Source organism: Balaenoptera physalus, assembly GCF_965194825.1.
Source record: "Balaenoptera physalus genome assembly, chromosome: 9".
NCBI classification, from domain to species: domain Eukaryota; kingdom Metazoa; phylum Chordata; class Mammalia; order Artiodactyla; family Balaenopteridae; genus Balaenoptera; species Balaenoptera physalus.
In genome coordinates this window covers 35,764,562-35,776,888 of record NC_138888.1, presented here as the reverse complement: position 1 = coordinate 35,776,888, position 12,327 = coordinate 35,764,562, and the positions used below count along the sequence as shown (strand labels likewise).

Genomic DNA, 12,327 nt, shown 5'->3' with positions numbered 1-12,327 from the left:
GGTATATTTTCTTTAACATCACTTATCTATCAAATAACTCAAGAAATAGTTCCAGGAACTTAGTTGCAAATTTATTATTATCTTTAATAATAAAGATATAAATTATGAAGGTAAATGCATAGGGGAAGGGAAAGTATTTCAGTTTTTGACTTTCTTCTCTATAGTTCTTAGATTTTTTTTTAATTGATCATGGAAGATATCCCAGTGTCCCACAGTTTTCTTCTTGGTAAAATGTATGGTCCAATAAATACTGATGTAAGGACAATCATGATGGGATAAAAGGACAGAATTTTTTTCATTGTTTAAAGCTCCAATCATGAATTTAATTTTTTCACGATTGGCAAAACCATTTATAAATGAGTGTCATTTATTGCATGTAAAATATTTAAGCTCTAGTCTTCTTAGATTCAAATTTAATTTACTGTGACTTCCTTGGTGGTCCAGCAGTTAAGACTCTGCTCTCCCAATGCAGGGGGCATGGGTTCGATCCCTGATCAGGGAAATAAGATACCACATGCTGCACAGTGTGGCCAAAAAAAGAAAAAGTTAATTTACGGATTTTCTCAAATGTTCATTTATTGAATTCTTTATTCAGAAGTACACAATATTAGAATTGTTATTAAAAGATTTATTTTTGTAAATAGCTATATTCAAGTCAAGTATGTATATATTTTGGATATACCTATATGTGTTTTTTGTTATTGCTTTTAGTTGTTTGTGGAGAAGAGCAAAAGAAAGAGGAAGATTGTAGTTGGAAGGATTAGATCTCCTATAAAACAAAAATGCTAAATATCATGCCCACCATTAGATTGAAATTAAATTCATGTGGTTAAGTTTGGTCTTTGGCTGACCTGATAGATGTGTATGTTTACTGCGATATTTCTTTGAGATAGTAAGTTCTTACCAGAACAGTCAATATTATTACAAAAGTGCAGATGCAAAACTAAACATGGAGACAAGTGATAATAAGGAAAAATGAGTGGTGGAGCACTCCTTCCTGCCAGAGACTCATGTTCTGCAGAGTCCTTCTTAGAAAGATTTCTAATTATTCAATCTGCCACCGTGTCATTCTTCAGAATTCACATTGCTGTCTAGGTTCTACTCTGATGACATGCTAATCCTCTCCTAAGGAGTAGCATTCAGAACCTTAAGCCACATAGAAATAGGTTTCACATAGTTGTCACGTAGGTAAAAGTCAAGATAAATAGTCACAAATGTCAAACAAGGAGAAAAGAATTAAGAGTAGACAGATAAATTTACTTCTGACTTTGAAGTCCAATAAATAACCTTCCTATTTCTTACATAACTCAATCCTCAAGCCAAATTCAGCTCAGGGATACTTAGTAGAAGCAGCCATGTGCCAGTCAGATGCTGGTGTAAGAAATGAGATGCAAAATTGCCTACTATTTTGTAACCTCAACATATATTAAAACACAGAACTAGTATCCATAGCCAACCATTCCCATTTGCTGATGGTTTGTCTTTTTGCTGCAATATTCATCACCATCTACTCTGTGGACATTATTTATGTACATGTTTTCTTCTCCAGGCTGTGACACTTCGAAGACAGCAGCCACATTTGTCCCTCAAATCTTAATTCCCCGGAAAACTTAACCCAGTTCTTTGTATACAGTAAATACCAATACATTTTTTTCCTATGCCACATAAGTACATTTAAGTGTTTTCCACGCCCAGATATTATTTCTTCTCTTATTTGATCTAATACTATAATTACTACAGCTTGTTTTTACCACCAGGAGAACTTCCTAAGTCCCTAAATTCTAAGGTTTCTAAATTTTGGTCCTGGAGATAATTTTAGAACTATTCAATTTCTGGATTTCCCTTTTCCATAATGAGTTGAGGGTTTTCCATTCTTTGGGAAATCTTCAAGTTTGTAAGTTTAGCTGCAAAGGTCAAAGGCTTGGCTTTTCATATTATCTAATCATGTAATACCTGGGCTTTGGTGAAGAAAAATCTTTACCAATCAAAAATTTACTTACAACATCTGGGACCTGCAAATTTATTATGGATTATTTCTTCCTTGCTCTGATATTAAGATGGTCTCTCTCTCTCTCTCTTTTGAAGCAAACCATACATATTGCACCATTTCTACATTAAAGCTGCATCTTTGCAGGAAACAGGCAGATTGTTTAACCAATGATATACCTGACTTCGTTCCAAGCCAAACAACACAGCCTTTTTATTTTTGCCCATGCCGCAGGCTATCTGAGAGTATTAGAGTTAATGTGCAATCAGGTAAGTAAACCCATATTACATATCTGTAATTTTCATCCAGTAGAAAGAAAATATTACATTACAAGCCTCCATAATTGCATTCAAATGTAATCAAATACAAAAGTTTAAGATTCCAAATCCTTTGAGTTACAAGATCTCTTTTTCTATACATTTAACCAATCTTATAGCTGCAAAAAGAAGTTGAAATAATTCTCAAGGCACTAAAAAAATAAATAAATAACAAGATTGTCCTATACTGTAATTGCCAGCCCCAGGCTCTAATTCTTTTATAGCACTGTCTGCAGCAGCCATTTATGTGCTCAGGCAACAAAGGCCTGGACAAGGATGCATTTACAAAACATGTATTTATAGCTCGGAAAATAGCCATTTGGAACTAAATAAAGTTTCTTTGATTAGGGTGTTAGGTGAAAACTAATACTGTAATAAACAGAAGTTATATATTTCTTTTTTGATCTATGAATTAAGAACACAAGACTAGAGCGTTCTTGCCTAGCATCAAAATTAAGGGAATCTGAATTAAAAGAAAAAGTCTTAGAAACTATGAATAGGATTAAAGCTTTGAAAATTTAAAGTGCATTATGTTAAAAAATAACTTTGTTTACTGTGGCCTGCTTTCTTTCTTCCTTTAATTTTTTTTTTTTTTATCATGGAGAAAATATAGAACTACTTGAAAAATAAGGATGGTATATGAGGGTAGATGCTACTACACAATGTTGAGTCCATCTATTTCACTCTAGTCTAGGCTACCTGTGGGGAAACATTCTGAGTGAGTAAAGGGGGTGGAGATACAGAGTATACTCAAATGTTAGACAACTACTTGGCCAAGAAAGATTTTCCTCTGTACTCCCCAAATTCCATGAATTATAGATTCCTTTGATTGAAACATTTCCACATTTAAAATATATATTCTATCTTCATACTATGATTTCTTACTATGAGAAGTTGTTCTTAGATGATCCATTCTCCCAAGAATGATTATAAAGATTGGTCAAAACCCTCACTAAACTCTGCTTCCCTATCCTCCATAACAGAACACAAGAGACACATGAGACATTGTAAAATGATCTGCTGTAACTGGAATCACAGAATAGAAGTTAGACACCAATATAATTACATCTTAAAATGTTGAAGTAAAATGATTTCATCCAGTTAAAATATTCTTTTAAAAATGAAGGCGAAATAAAGATAGATCAGACAAACAAAAACTGAGAGAATTGGTCGCCAGCTGACACACACTAAGAGAAATACTAAAGATAGTTTTTCAGTCAGAAGAAATAATATTGCAGATGAAAGCATCTGAAAACAAAAAAAACATTAGAAGTTAGAAAAGGGTAAATATGGAGAATAAATCAAAATGAATATTGATGATTTAAAACAACAACAACCATGTAAACAATTATAATAATAATAATACTGTGTGAGATGGAAAATTTATGTAAAACTAGATACATGACATCAATAACACAAAAGATGAGAGGTGCCTGGAAAATGACAGAAGTACTAATTAAAGGTAGATTTTTACATTTTCTAGTTTCTAGTGTAACTACTAAAAGAATCATAAAATCAACTATAATTAACAAGGGGATTGGAAGTTATAATAATAGAAGACTCTTTATTAATCTAAGGGAAGATAAGAAATAAAAAGGGAGAAGCTAAGAAGAAAATAGAAAATAGTAAGATGATTGGATACTCAAATATATGAGTAATTACGTTAACTTAAATGGAATAAACACTCCATTTTAAAGACAAATATTGTTGGATTGAATAATAATAACAGGAATAAATGATGCTTATAAAAATATAAGAAAGGGTTGAAAGTAAAAAGGATAGAAAAGCACATATGCAAACACTAATCAAAAAGAAACTCTAGTAGCTATACTAATCTGAGAGAAAGTAGGCTATAGGGGAAGAAGAATTACTAGAGATGCAGAAGACATTGCATGCTAAGAAAAATGTCAATTCACTAGGAAAATATAATATTTTTATTTTTTTATTTTTAATTGAAGTATAGTTGATGTATAATATTTTATGTTACAGGTGTACAATATAGTGATTCACAATTTTTAAAGGTTATACTCCATTTATAGTTACTATAAAATATTTGCTATATTCCCCATGTTGTACAATGTATCCTTGTAACTTATTTTATACCTAATAGTTTATACGTCTTATTCCCCTACACATATTTTTCCCCTTCCCCTTCCCTCTCCCGACTGGTAACCACTAGTTTGTTCTCTATATCTGTGAGTCTGCTTCTTTTTTGTTATATTCATTGGTTTGTTGTATTTTTTAGATTCCACATATAAGTGATATCATACAGTATTTGTCTTTCTCTGACTTATTTTACTAAGCATAATGCCCTCCAAGTCCATCCATGTTGCTACAAATGGAGATATTTCATTCTTTTTTATGGTTGAGTAGTATTCCATTATGTATATATACCACATCTTCTTTATTCATTCGTCTGTTGATGGACACTTGGGTGGCTTCAATATCTTGGCAATTGCAAATAATGCTGCTATCAACATTGGTGTGCATGTATCTTTTCGAATAAGTATTTTTGGGTTTTTTTTGGATATATATCCAGAAGTGGAATTGCTGAAGGCATCAGACTTCCTGATTTCAAACCATGTTACAAAGCTATGGGAATCAAAATAATATGGTATGGGCATAAAAACAAGCACATAGATCAATGAAACAGAATAGAGAGCCCAGAAATTAACCCACACTTATATGGTCAATTAATCTATGACACAGGAGGTAAGAACATACAATGGGGAAAACACAGCCTCTTAAATAAATGGTGTTAGGAAAACTAACACCAAAAGAATGAAAGTGGACCCTTATCTTACCCCATGCACAAAAATCAACTCAAAATGTATAAAGACTTGCACATAAGACCTGAAACCATAAAACTCTCAGAAGAGAGCATGTGAGCTCCTTGACATCAGTCTTGGCAATGATTTTTAAAATTTTTTTTTGATTTGACTCCAAAGCAAAAATAAACAAGTGGGACTACATCGAACTAAAAATCTTCTGCACAGCAGAGGAAATCACCAATGAAATGAAAAGACAATTACAGGATTAAAAATATTTGCAAACTACATATCTAGTAAGTAGTTAATATTCAAAATGTATAAAGAACTCATACAACTCAATAGCAAAAAACAATCAGATTAAAAAATGGGCAGAGGAATTTAATAGACACTTTTCTAAAGAAGACATTACAAGTGGCCAACAGGTACACGAAAATGTGTTCAACATCACTAATCATCAGGAAAATGCAAATCAAAACTACAATGAGATATCACCTCACACCTGTTAGAATAGCTATCATCAAAAGACAAGTGACAAGTGTGGACTAGGATGTGGAGAAAAGGGAACCACTGCACACTATTGGTAGGAATATAAATTGGTGCTGCCATTACGGAAAACAGTATGGAGGTTCTTCAAAAATTTTAAATAAAGCTACCATACTTCTGGTTACATATACAAAGGAAATGAAAACAAGATATTGAATAGATATCTGCACTCCCATGTTCACTGCAGCATTATTCACAATAGCTAAGTTATGGAAATAACTTGTGTCTGTCAAAAGATGGATGGATAAAGATGTAGTTTATATATGCAATGGAATATTATTTAGCCATGAGACAGAAGGAAATCCTGCCATTTGCAACAGTACGGATGGACGCTGAGGGCATTATTCTAAGTGAAGTAAGCCAGACAGAGAAAGACAAATACTTCAAACACTTTTTAGTATCATTTATGTGGAATCTCAAAAACCAAACCAAACCATAAAACATGTCAAATTCATAGAGAGAGAGAGTAGAAAACTGATTGCCAGGGGCTGGAGATTGGGGGAAATGGGAAGAGTTTGGTAAAATGGTAAAAGTTTTCAGTTATAACAGGAATAAGATCTGAATATCTAATGTAAAACATAGTGACTATAGTTGATAAATTGTATTGTATAATTGAAATTTACTGAGAGTAAAACAAATGTTTTCATCAAAAAAATTTAAAAAAATATGTGAGGTAATGGATGTGTTAATTAACTAGAAGAGGGGAATCTGTTCACAATGTGCACATGTATGACCAAGAGGTACACTTTGAATATTTTAACAATTTTGTATGTCAATTATATCTCAATAAAGCTGAGTTGTTTTTTTTTTAAGTAGAGGTAGGATTTGAACAGCTGGTTCTTGTTGATCCAGGAAAATTTCAAGCTCAGCTGTTCATGGATTGCCTCTCCAGAACAGCAAACTACTGCCCATGGGTCAACACCAAGAACTCTGCCTATTTTTGTAAAGTTTTTTTTGTCAATAAAGTTTTATTGGAACATAGACACACCCATTCATTTAAGTATTGTTTATGGCTGCTTTTGCACTATAGGGCAGAGTTGAGTAGCTGTGACAGAGGCCATATGGTCCTCAAACACTGAAGTATTTATTATATCCTCCTGTCTTTCTCAGGAGAGAAAATTATTTGGTTTAACTTAAACCATGGGCTAAGGTTTAAGGATGGTGTTGGAATGGAGTTCTCTGATTGGCTGGTCTATCAGAAACACATGGTATGGAGGAAAGTCAGTTTCCCAGAGGAAGGGCATAACTATCACTAGAAGAGTGGGAATGGTATATTAGGCAAATACAAATAATACATGGTCCTTAACCCATGCAATCCAATCCACAAGCATGCCATCAATACCATGTTGATGTACCCCTGAAAAGAGAAAGGTAAGCAGAGCTTGAATACTTAGACTCTGTGACATAAGTGGAAAACAATGTTACTGTTATATGTTACAGATTGTTTTACTATTGCAGCCCACAGATTAAACCAATAATTCATTTAAATTTTGTAATTATATATCTGACATTTACCAGTGTACAGAAAATACAGGGTGTGGAAGAATAAGTTAATCATACTATAAGAACATATTTAGACCAATTCAGAAATGTAGATGTTTTATGGGACAACTGACCTGGTCTCTTCAAAAAGTCAATATCATAGGGGAAAAAAAGTAGGGAAGATAACTGTATGTTAGAGACATAATAGCCAAAAGCAATATATGAATATTGACTGACTACTGGTTCTGAAAATAGCCATCAGACATTTTGGGGGCAGCTGGGAAAAATTGAATATTGACTGGTTATAGATGATATTAGAGAATTAATATTATGAGAGAATTAATGACTTCTGTAGATGTCATTATAATAATGTGGTTATGTAGGAGAAAATCCTTATTCTTAGGAAGTGATGCTGAAATATTTAGGGGTGATATCTCAATGTCTACATTTTATTTTCAAATGGTTCATCAGAGAATTAACAGAAAAAATGACCAGGAAAAGAAGAAGGAGAGGAAGATGGGATAGGAAGGACGAAAAGAAGGAAAGGTAGAGGGTAGAAGGAAAGGAAGAGAGAGAGAGTGAGGAAATATAGAATATCATAGAATAAGAGGGAGGTTATAGGAGTATATTGTATATTCTTTCATATTTTTTTGAATGTTTGAAATTTTTCATAATGAAAATTTGAGAAAAAATCCTTTTAAATCTGGGCCAGGAAAATAACTGCTACCTTCAGAAAGATATTGCCCTTGTCTACAAGTGATGGTATGTTAATGAAATAAGTCCAAATCAAGAGAGAGTCAGTTCCTCACAGTATCATTTTCAGAATGTCCCTAAGTATACAAACACCACAGACAACTATGTACTCCCTGGAGACAGAGCGCTAGCTTTCCCTCAGGTGACACTAGTGCAGCAGAATAAGAATGGAAGTTAGCTTATCTTTTTTATTCATTTTGTGAACCAGCTTTATAAAATTGACTCCAAAAAATTATTTCTTTTTCAATCACAAGCTTCTAGGAGTCCAATAGATACTGTTACATATAAAGATGTTCTCTAGAGTTTTTAAAACTTTAAAAAGTAGCATTTCCTCTTACAACAATTAATGTGCTTTTTATAAAATCACCTGTCTCCTTATTTTCTTATTTCAATCATTATTATATGAACAAAGGATTATATGGCAAATATATTACAATCTTACTTTCTATCATTAGAGTGCTTTTATAGATACATACTGTAAGATTTCAACTGGTGATAAAACTACTCAATTCCAGGAATTATGATTTATTATAAATCTTAGCCTTTGATTATTTTTTTCCAAAGAAAATGTTCAGATGAGTTTCAATTCCTAAGGACCAAATTTAGCTGTCAGTTATCCAAGCATGGCTCCCATCTATTTCAATGACTCTCATTGATTATCATGGAAGAAAGCCAAATTCCACTCCAGGATGTGTGCGTGCAACTCTATTTGAAGTTAGTGGGGGTCACATACATATCCTAGGGCAGAACTTGGCTCAAGGCTTCTGTACTAATCAATTGCTGTTTTAGCATGCAAAACAATGGAAAAAATATTGCCACTGCAAAAGTAAACCAAATGTTAAAGACAGCTCTCCAAGAGAAATCTAGAAGACTTCTTTAAGAAATATAAAAACATTGTCATGCCATTACTGCTCTGCTGGAGACTGAAAACAATTAGGATTCTAATAAGATATATGTTGCAATAAAAAATTTTCTTGGATGATACAGCATTCTCACACAGATCTGGCCCACTCAAAGATCTGGCCCATTTCAAGCTTTAGTTTTCCCTCCTGTGTTTGTGTTAATCTTCTGACCTTTCTTTATTCTGGTTTCCACAGCTATTTTAAATGACATTCATGTCTTTTATATAAATGCAATACTAAAAATGTATAGTCAGTTTAGTGCATTCTTTTTTTTTTTTTTTTTCCAATTAGTTCTCCAACACTGGGTACTCTCTAGATGAAAGCATCAAATAAGCATAATGCAATTACTATAGTAGGGAGAAATATAAAAATAGTTTTCTTTAAATTTTCATCTTTTTTCAAACTCTTTTCCCTGTCTGGATGACAAATCAGACCAAATACACTTTACTTATTTGTATAAACAAAGGATATGGTGAAATGTCCTTCTTTGTTACTACCTTAGCAATACTTCATCTTTTTAAGATGAGATGCTGATTTTTCCATTTTTTCAAAAGTTAACATACACACAGAAGAGGATGCATATCACAAATGTATTTATGAATTTTTACAAAATGAACATGGTAATAATGTAAGTACTACCAGATCAAGAAATTATCATTGCTAGTGCTCCAAAAATCATCTTGGCTCCCCTTGCCAGTCATTACTTTCTCAAAGATTATTACTTTTCTGACTTTTATCCTCATAGATTAGTGAAAGCCTGGAGTGTTTACCAGGATCTCTCCTCTTTGTGTCTCCTTCCTGTTAAGGCTGAAAAATCTCAGGTTTGATTTTTAGCCTTTTACCTGTTCCTTTCAATGTGACTGTCTTGGCCTTTGAAATAAGCAAATTCCTCAAAAAAACAGGAATGCACAACGTCACATTCATGTATCTGTGTTCCCTTATTTCTGGAATTTTGGTCTCTCAAGTCCTGGCTGCCTTGATAGCCCTGAACTCCAACTGCGTGTTCTTGACCCTGTGAGACAGTTGAAATGTTTGAATTACCACTTTAGGCTTGAGCTCTTGGATCACTGCTTCTGAACCACAAATACCTGAAGGGGAAAAGCGATAGTAAATGCTGGGCTGATCTCAATGTGTTTGCTTTCTCTCCAAAACCAGGTTGCCTTGATTGCTCTCCATGACTTTAAAGAGATTTGAAAGGATTATTTATTCATCTTTGTAGGTATTTTCAGTGGGAAATTTGATTTGTTATAAACTACTCTATCATACTCAAAAATGCAAGTCTCTTCTTCAACTCTGTTCATCTGTTTCTTTTTTTTAATAAATTTATTTATTTGTTTATTTATTTTTGGCTGTGTTGGGTCTTCGTTTCTGTGCGAGGGCTTTCTCTAGTTGCGGCAAGCGGGGGCTACTCTTCATTGCGGCGCGCGGGCCTTTCACTGTCGCAGCCTCTCTTGTTGCGGGGGCACAGACTCCAGATGCGCAGGCTCAGTGGTTGTGGCTCACGCGCCTAGTTGCTCCGCGGCATGTGGGATCTTCCCAGACCAGGACTCAAACCCGTGTCCCCTGCATTGGCAGGCAGATTCTCAACCACTGCGCCACCAGGGAAGCGCCATCTGTTTCTTTATCAACTTCTTCAACTCTTTCCTCCTTGGGATAAAAAAAAAGGTACATAGTACCTTCTCTGTGTACTTCTGTTACTTGATCTGTTTTACTCCTTTCTATATTATTTTTTACATTCATGCCTCCTCTACTAGCACTAGTGGTATTAAATTTTTTATTATCGTCTATATAAGTACAGTTGATATATAAACCCAGTATAGACATATATACCTATATAGAACTAAGAATTTTACCATACGTAATTTGCCCTGCTGCATGTGATGCACCCTGATCTATTCTATTCCACCATAGTCTATTTTATTTCATTTTTTAAAAAGCTGTTTGCAATCAACTAAATTGATTTCAATAGTTATCAATTTATTATCTAAAAACTATGAGCTCCCTGAGGCTAAGCTAGTTACTTGTTTTAATCATAGCCATGTGTCACCTGGGCTCCAAATTATGCTAGGCATATTGTAGGTGATTAATAAATATTTGGGGGCTCCCAAACCTTATAAGCATACCCCGCAGGTTCCTGGTGGGTCTAGAGAAGGCCCTGTTAGAAATAAGTTGCTAACTGAACCAGAGCTACTTGGGGTCATCATAATATAATTCCTATGGAAATGTATTCCTAAAATATTATAATAGTAATTTTTTGTCATTCTTGCACAAAGACTCTGGAAATATCTCTGCAGTTTTTGTTTTTTTTTTTTAAATAAATTTATTTATTTATTTTTGGCTGTGTTGGGTCTTCGTTTCTGTGCAAGGGCTTTCTCCAGTTGGAGAGAGCGGGGGCCACCCTTCATCACGGTGCGCGGGCCTCTCACTATCGCGGCCTCTCCCGTTGCGGAGCACAGGCTCCAGACGCGCAGGCTCAGTAGTTGTGGCTCACGGGCCTAGTTGCTCCGCGGCATGTGGGATCTTCCCGGACCGGGGCACGAACCCGTGTCCCCTGCATTGGCAGGCGGATTCCTAACCACTGCGCCACCAGGGAAGCCCTATCTCTGCAGTTTTAATCTTATAACTTTATTGAGTTATAAGTGGCATGCAGTTAAATGCACACACTTGGTGAGTTTTAACACATGCAAACGGTTAAACCATCATCATGATCAAAGTAATGCCCATTTCCATTACCCCCCAAATTTCCTTGTGCTCCTTGTAATTCATACCTCCCTCCACTCCCATCCTCAGGCAAAAACTTATTTGATTTCTGTCACTACTGATTAGTTTGCATTTTCTGGAGTGATGAAACCATTATTTTGAGATTTATCTGTATCATTACATACATAAATAGCTCATTCCTGTTTACTGTTGAGTACTATTCTATTATATGGATTTGTTACAATTTGTTTATCCATTCACCAGTTGATAGACATTTGGGTTGTCTCCAGTTTGGGGTTGTTACAGACAAAGCTGCTATGAACATTTGTGTACAGTCTTTGCTTAAATATATGCTTTCATTATAAAAAGAAGTAGAATAGCTGGACCATACAGGAGGTTTATATATATCTTTTTAAGAAACTGCAAAATGGCAGCCGAAATGATAGTACTGTTTTACATTCCTACCAACATATATGAGTGTTCCAGTTACTTTGTGTCCTCATTAACAATTGGTTATTCTTTTCTTTTATATATAAATTTATTTATTTTATTTATTTATTTTTGGCTGCACTGGGTCTTCGTTGCTGCGCGTGGGTTTTCTCTAGTTGCGGCGAGCGGGGGCTACTCTTTGTTGCGGTGTGCGGGCTTCTCATTGTGGTGGCTTCTCTTGTTGTGGAGCATGGGCTCTAGGCACACGAGCTTCAGTGGTTGCAGCACGTGGGCTCAGTAGTTGTGCTCGCGGGCTCTAGAGCGCAGGCTCAGTAGTTGTGGCACATGGGCTTAGTTGCTCTGAGGCGTGTGGTATCTTCCCAGACCAGGGCTTGAACCCATGTCCCCTTCATTGGCAGGTAGATGCTTAACCACTGCACCAC

General features: G+C 34.9%; 1 long non-coding RNA gene across 1 annotated transcript in view; it reads right to left on the bottom strand.

The window, feature by feature from the left end:
* LOC309666985 overlaps positions 1-11,362 on the bottom strand; it is a 781,177-nt gene extending 769,815 nt beyond the window's left edge. Inside the window, exon 1 of the long non-coding RNA XR_014267449.1 lies at positions 11,154-11,362. This is a non-coding gene — a long non-coding RNA (uncharacterized lncRNA). The remainder of the gene's footprint in view (positions 1-11,153) is intronic.
* Between the last annotated feature and the right edge of the window lie 965 nt (positions 11,363-12,327).